The sequence below is a fragment of the Dromaius novaehollandiae genome, chromosome 18 (assembly GCF_036370855.1).
Source record: "Dromaius novaehollandiae isolate bDroNov1 chromosome 18, bDroNov1.hap1, whole genome shotgun sequence".
NCBI lineage: Eukaryota > Metazoa > Chordata > Aves > Casuariiformes > Dromaiidae > Dromaius > Dromaius novaehollandiae.
The window spans coordinates 6582894-6590216 of NC_088115.1; positions in this window are offsets into that span (position 1 = coordinate 6582894).

Sequence of the window (7323 nt, forward strand, 5' to 3'; positions counted from 1 at the left end):
TTTGTTACACTGCAATGGTTTGGCTCATTTCACAGAGATGAGGTACATGTGCAAAGATGAGCCAGGGTCTAACAAGATCTTGACAGGCCCAAACAAGCCAATATGGAATGAAGAAGTGCAGAGAACCATCTGCTAGAGCTCCTAGCTCTGTGGTGCCTCTTATTAGGACAATGAGCACATTTTCCTATTGGCAAGTCACAGGGTAACAAGGACAAAATAGAGGCAACAGGGAGTAGAAACCCAGGTCTCTCCCATGCCAGATGCATGCCTGAACTGCTGACACAGCCCCACTTCTGCCTCCATTCTAGTTCCTCAGAGAGCCAGGCACCTTCCTAGGATGGGGAGCAGGCACACAGCAGCACACAGTGACAGTGAAGTTCAAGCTACCGATATCATGTCCTTCTTTAGCAGCCCAGGAGTCAGACAGAAAAGCTAAACCTGTCTACAGCTGTAGCGGGACCTCTCTGCTCAGCAAAGGAACATGCCACCTAACTTCCCTTTTTTAGGAGTCAGTTGCCTCCTGCTGCTAATGCTATACTTCCCATCCACTTCTTTCCCTGTTCTCATCCAGAAGCCTACCAGACAGTTCCCCCACTCACCTGCTCTGTAATAGGAGCCCTCTAGCTGCTTCAGTAGCTGATGAAAAGGGCTTTTGGAAAGTCACTCCTCAGCTAGGACTCTCCACCCAGCAGTGAGCTCTTCCAGCAACGTTAGCTGAGAACATAAGAGGAGTCTGTGTAACTGTGCAACTCTGGCACTCATTCAAGCACAGCCCATCCTCAAATCACAGGTCTATCCTATTTGCTTCTCTGCTTATTGGTCTGGCAAGCCAATCTGGTCCTTCTCCAGAGAGATGCTCAGTCACTTCCAGGCAGTGGGAAGCCATGCAAGAATGTCATCACTGGAAAAAGAGGACGTGACTAATATGAAAAATCTGTTGTCCAAACTCCCTAAATGAGAGATTCATTCACTTCCCTTTTCCCCACTGTGAGGTCAAGGAAGACCTGCAGAAATTAGTCTCTGAGTGGAGGAGCAGGATTAGGAGATAGTACGGCCATCACAGTCTCTTCATGGCTAGCCTCAGATAGGACATATCTTAACCAGATAAACCACAATTACCTACATGGACTAGACATGTTATGCCTGGAACAGAGACAGCACTCCTCATACTTAGTTTCATGTGACTCAGTGCCCATCAGCAGAATAAACAAACATCTGAATGAGGAAAGCCTGTCCTTACCATCTCCAGGGTCCAGTGCCCAGCAGAAGGGCAGAGAAGAGGAGTTTTCCTCCAAGGGATCAGAGTGCCAGCATTTCTCTTCAGCTTGTGCTGACATTCCTGGGAGCTCTCATTGTACACAGAGGGCTGCAGAAATGCTGCTGCAGTGGAGGCTGGGCACTCCCTGTCAGACTGCCCATCGGGGTCTAGTGACGTCTCTCAGCATGCCTTACAAATATTTTCAGCAAAACTGACAACATCATTGGAAAGCTGCACATCTTGCAGTGGATGTTTTCAAACATTAATGTCCTTCGTCTCTGCTAATACTAGGAATGCTCACTTCAGTGTTCTTCTCAGAGACCATTTCAATGGAAGTGCATTGTTGTTGTGATAAATAAATGCAGTCCCATCCCGTTAATTGAATGGAGGATTATGATGGCTTTATTTTTTCACCTAAGAAGTGCCATACAACATCATCCATGAGATACACTATCCCATTAACCCTGTGGGTATGACATCCACAGTGTGAAACAAATTACAAAATGTGGCATCAAGGAAGCAAAAGGGGCCTAGGGCAAGGAAAATTTTCTGCCAAGCCTCAAAGGGCTAGGCTGAGACCTCATGCTGTCCAGGATTCAGTTCTGGGAGGAACGTCCTCTGGCAGGTGCAAATCAGTACACCTCCTCCAGCATGCAGGGCTGTGAGACACTTTCCTGCTCAGTGACAGCCACAGGCTTTTTACTGCTAGGAGGAAGCACAGTATAACAGAAAGAACCAATGGGCAGGCCTGAAACATGTTTGATTGGTGTTTTGCAGTTTACTGTACTGGGGGTGTGGCCTTTAAAACTGCAGGCATGCCAGAAAGTGAATGGAATCCTGCTGTTGTGTGCAGGCACATCAGTTTCTTCAAACCATCTGTCAGGGCCCCATGGGGCTTAGTGGCTGTGACTAGCCTCACCTTGGGCCTCCCCACACAGCCCCTGCCCATGCACCCAGGAGACCCATTTCAGCTCAGCCTGGGGCCCTCAGGCCCTGTCCCAGCTACCCTGGAGGCATGCCAGTCTCCAGCTCTGCCACAGCCATGTCCCCGCCTGGCCATGCTCCCTGCTGATCTGGACCCCGCTGATCTGGACCCCGACCTGTGGGCTGATTTCCTTGCTTGACCTTGGCCCTGCCTTACCACCATACTATTGCCTCATGATCTGGACTCTTGGATGGGCCTGGCCACCATCTCTGGGCCTGCCTTTCTCGCCTCACTTGCATACAGTGGGAGTGGGCCCTGGCCAGCGAGGCCCCTGCCCTGCCTGCTGTGTTATCCCCTTTGACTCCCAGGTGCCTCTTCCTTACAGAGCAGCCGGCCCCCGCTGCTCCCTGACGGCAAGCTCAGGCCTTCTTGAGCCCTGAGCCAAGCACTGGGGGAATACTGTGGCCCACGGCCATGCAGGGCCTTGCCCCCATGATTCGTTCTGAGGGACCAGCCTTGCCCTGGACTCTGATCACCCCTTGGCCCTGACACTTTACTCAACCCAAGGCTCCCAAGTGAGGTCTCCTCAAGGCCAGCCCACTTTGCCTCCAGGCCTCATCAGGAGCAGCCCAAGCCCCCTTCCCCCTTGGGACCAGTATCTAGCTGGAAAAATGGGCACCTCAGATGAGACCATGCCAACCAGCATGGCTGGTGACACAGCTATGGGACTTCACCTCCACAAGCACTCTACAGAGAGATGTTGTATGGGGGGTGGGGGAGGAGTAGCTAGCTGGCCAACAGGTGCCTTCACTAAAGCTTCAGAGAGAAGGAGGACTTCAAATGAAGATTTGAGACCCTTTAAGAAGAAATGGAATGGCTTTTTGTATTATGCCCCCTCTACCCTTCTCTCCTCCTTTTCTTTCCTGTCTTCTGTTACGGCTTTGATTTGTCAGTTGCAATTAGATGTGGTGCTGCTCGGTCCATCCGCTCATTGAGGAAGTACAGCTCAGAGCATCCAGACATACTCGTTCAGTTGTGCCAGGTTTCTGGGAGGCCCATTGAGCTGGTGCTCATGGGCAACCTTGCAGTTTGAACCTGACCCAGTGGTGGGGTCTCACTGATTTAAAGCCTACAAAAAGTCCCCCAGATTTTCTAGGTCATTCCAAGACATAAGAACTTGACCTGCTAAAACCACATATGTCATTCTGGTCTGGATTTACCTAGCTTCAGCTCCCTACCCCTTGGCTCTTGTCCTGCTGATCTCACTGAGATTACAGACCTGCTTGCCCTCGGAATCTTTCTCCTCCTGTTGGCATTTTTGCATCCACACGCAAGCCATGTCCTCCCCTGCTCTTGGATAGGTCTACAGAGCCTGAGCGTGAGCCTGGTGACGCTTCCCCCAGATCGGATTTGTTTGGGTTCCTCCTCTGCGTGCACTATCCTCTTTGGCACCTAGGCCCACAGCTTAGGGCCAGGGCCAGCCAAGGGTGCAGCATGCCCAGCTGCACAGTGGCCGAGCTTCAAGGTGGGGGCCATGGACGGGGCATCCACCCAGAACACACGGTTATCTGCTCAGGGGCAGGCAGGGCCTCTGCGGAAAGCAAAGGGTGCAGAGCATGCGTATCCCTCCCGTGCTGAGGAGGGTGACAAACTCAGATGCCTCGCTTCCTGGGCAAATGCCCTGTCCTGGAGGCTGCTGGCCGCAGGTGGATAATGGTGGCACAGGCTTCGTCTTGGAGCGAGGGTAGCTGGGACTTCTGTGCTCTACTCTGAACTCAGTGCTGTCTGCACCGGGTCTCACACTTGCCCCTTTGCCAGCGTTCTCAGAAATGGCACGAATGTGCTGCGGGAAGCTGGGCCCAACCTCCAGAATGGCATGCATTCCTGCAGTGCAGACAGCCAACCCTTTCCCTGGTCCTGGTGCACTCAGAATCTCCACAGACAATCCAGGTAGTTAGTGGAGGCCGTCTGGGAGGTGGAGTCCTTTGGCTTAACTGCAACATAGAGGCTGCAGAAGCAGGAACCGCTATTCTTACAAAAATCAGCAGACAAACACTCCATCTGCATGTCTTAATGGAGAGAAACCGTATCCTCAGGAGCCCAGTTCACCACAGGCCCCGCGGTGTGGTGCAAAGCTTCTGGTAAGACAATCACCTTCCTGGAACAGTTCCCCTTGCAATCTGCTTGGCAAGGTAGGATGATGGCTGATAGATGCTGTGAGCAATGAGAACCTAAGGGATGCAGGAGCACCTGGACAGTCCCCTGTGACAGTCCCCTGTGAGGTACAGGAGGCCATCTGAGTAGCTTCTTGCCCGTGGCACAGTTGCTTTCATTCTGTGGATCTCTTCAGCCTTCCTTCCCGTATTTGTTCCTGCGGACGGGACACAGTGGAGGCTGTGGAGGGAGCGTGTGGTCCACCACCCTTTGGAGGTGCAGACACTCAGCTGAGAAGAGCACTCATCCGGCTGTGTGGGACTGGGACAGGCTAGGTGTAGCACTGGGGAACATGGAAGCCCACTGTAATGTTGCTACACAGATCCCAGAGGTCTTTGCCCTCACAAAGGCCGTACTCCTGGCCAACCTGGAGCCTCAGGGCTGTGCCTGGCTAGTCTGCCTTGGTGCAAAAGGCAGCCAGCTGCGTTTCCAGAAGGGACTCGTGGCTGCTGGCCGTTGTGTTGTTCTTGTGATAGCTGCGGCCTCTCACGTGGAGAGCAACAGAGAAAAGGGCTCTGATTTGCCGCAGTTTGTACTTTGTTGCCATTTCCTGCCGTGCAAACTGTATGACTGCCTTTCACAGATACTTTGCTTCCTTGCACCACATTGCATATAAAGGTTCAGTGCCTTCCCCTTGGACCTCTAGCTCTAGTTCTTTGACCCCACTGCTCTCTCCCCAGGTTTTGGTCCCTTGCACATCACACCTTCCTCTCATTTTCCTCATCCTCAAGCCACTGCCCACCGCTCAATCTCTCTCCTTCCTCTCCTCCGCACTCCCCTGATCTCTTCCCTTTCGTGGCTGGATTTCCCTGTCCCAGCACTCAGAGGGCTGCAGGCCAGCCCTCCCCTCTGCACACCCTCCGGGTCTGCCAGGGCACACACGCACTGCAGCGCTCTGCTCTCCCAGGTGCACCTGTGCTTGGTTAAAGGAGGCCATAGGTCTGTCAGAGGAGACAGTGGTATGTGAGTGGGCACCTGAGCCCACTCATCAGTTCCAGGGCCATCTGTCCACAGGAGAAGGCTTCCAACCTGAGCAGAAGTCTAGCAGCTCTGAGCTCCCAGTGGCCTCCCACGGGGCTGACTAGCAGGGGATGCAAAGGGATCTCTGTTAAAAGGAGCATTACAAGCCTCACACAGGAGGGTCATGGGCCACCTGGAGGTGAGAAGGCCATGAGTTTCTTGCTTTGCAAAAGAAACTGCAGAGATGGGCTTACCTGATCACAGGTTTCCTCTGCAAGGCAAATTGCTGCCCCTAGGCACTCTTTGGCTCCCCCACTTCTCCTCCGTTGCACTCTGCTTGGAAAAGAGCAAAACTTGCCAGTGGGAACCACCGATGACATGCCCTTGAAGGGACGGAGTGAGACCAGGCTCATCTTGAGATCCCCTACTTGTAGCTGATGTGGATGGATTCTCTCCTGCTTTGCAGCCAGGCAAAAGATTATAACTGTGTGTACAGTTATGGCTGGGTGGAGGGGGTGTTGTGGGGAGCTGTAGGCAGGCAAGGGCTACAGGAGCCTCTCCTGTTCCCTGGCTTGACTGAGGACACTGGTTGATGTATGGTGTTGCCAGTGGGCACATGCAAACGTGAGACACAGTCTTAAGCTGTGTTAACACTGCTTGTTTATTTCTGAGGAAGTGGAAAGTATAGCTGTCCATTGTGGAGTGCTGTGTATTGTGGAGTGTGTGTTTCTGTGTATTGTGGAGAACCACATATCTGGGGTTGAAGTTATTTCCTGGCCTAGGTTACTTTTGCATGTTTGGCTCTATTGGCCTGTGGAACGTCTGTACTAGATGTGGAGAAACAGAAATGACAAAAGCTTTGCATCTTTTATAACCAGAAGTGTTTCCAAATAAGGCAGTGTCATTTTCTTTTTTCAGGTATGGGCACTGTGAGTAATTAGCTTGAAACTAGGTGGGACTTAATATCAGTTACGACAGATTGCATCAACTGCAGACAAGCATTCCTCTAGTATGCACCTGTTGAATTTATCAATTTTTGCAAAATATTAAATGTAGATACACTCACACACAGGTTTGTTTCTTTCGATAGCCAAGGAGATATAAAAATAAACTGCGCTGTGCAGCTGGAAGAGTTGCAGCAGAGATACGCCAGAAAATCTGACCTGGGTTAGGAAACAAATCACTGGAAAAGGCAGCAATAAAGTCCTACATGCACGTTCTCTAAGTGCCTTGACTAACAGAGATTCTCTCCTTAAGTCTCTTGTCAAATTATTTATAGTAGATATTTTCACATCGTTGGTAAGATATAAAATATTTCTAAATATATCTGGTCAAATCAAACGACAATTATGCCCTTAGTTCAGTTTGCCAGACAATACTTTGCCAAAGAAGGTTTGCCAAAAAATGTTTTGACCGAAGAAAGAGGAGGAATCAAGAGCATCTGCATGCCAGACTCTATAAAAGTCTCTTTGGAGCGCTCTGCCCTGTCTCCGGAAAAAGTTTCACGGTAAGTGTGTTGTGTCTGGAGATTTGTTAAAATCAGGCTTCCTCCTTTATTGCATATTATGTAGTGTATTCTTACCATAGAAACTGATTTCCAAATCGGTCTTTCCATCTCCTTTCAAGGCACCTGTATATTTTTAACGTACAATTTTTTTTGAATTTTAGACTGCAATAAGAAGGTGCCTTTTTGTTTTTTGCAACTTCCAGCCCCTGTACAATGTACCGAAAAACACAAATAAAAGCAATTTTTCAAAAGATTCCTCCCTACTATTCAGGGCTGAAAGTAGTATTTTTCTCTTTTGGCTTTGAATCGTTAGATAGACATTAGACATTTTAATATGTGCTTCATCTTAGAACTTTGTAAGAGGTATCCTTGCTAGCACAGAATATTTTTGACCCACTAATGCAACATTTCTGCTTTCCCACAGGGTCTGTGCTGACATATCTTCAATAAAGTGCAGAT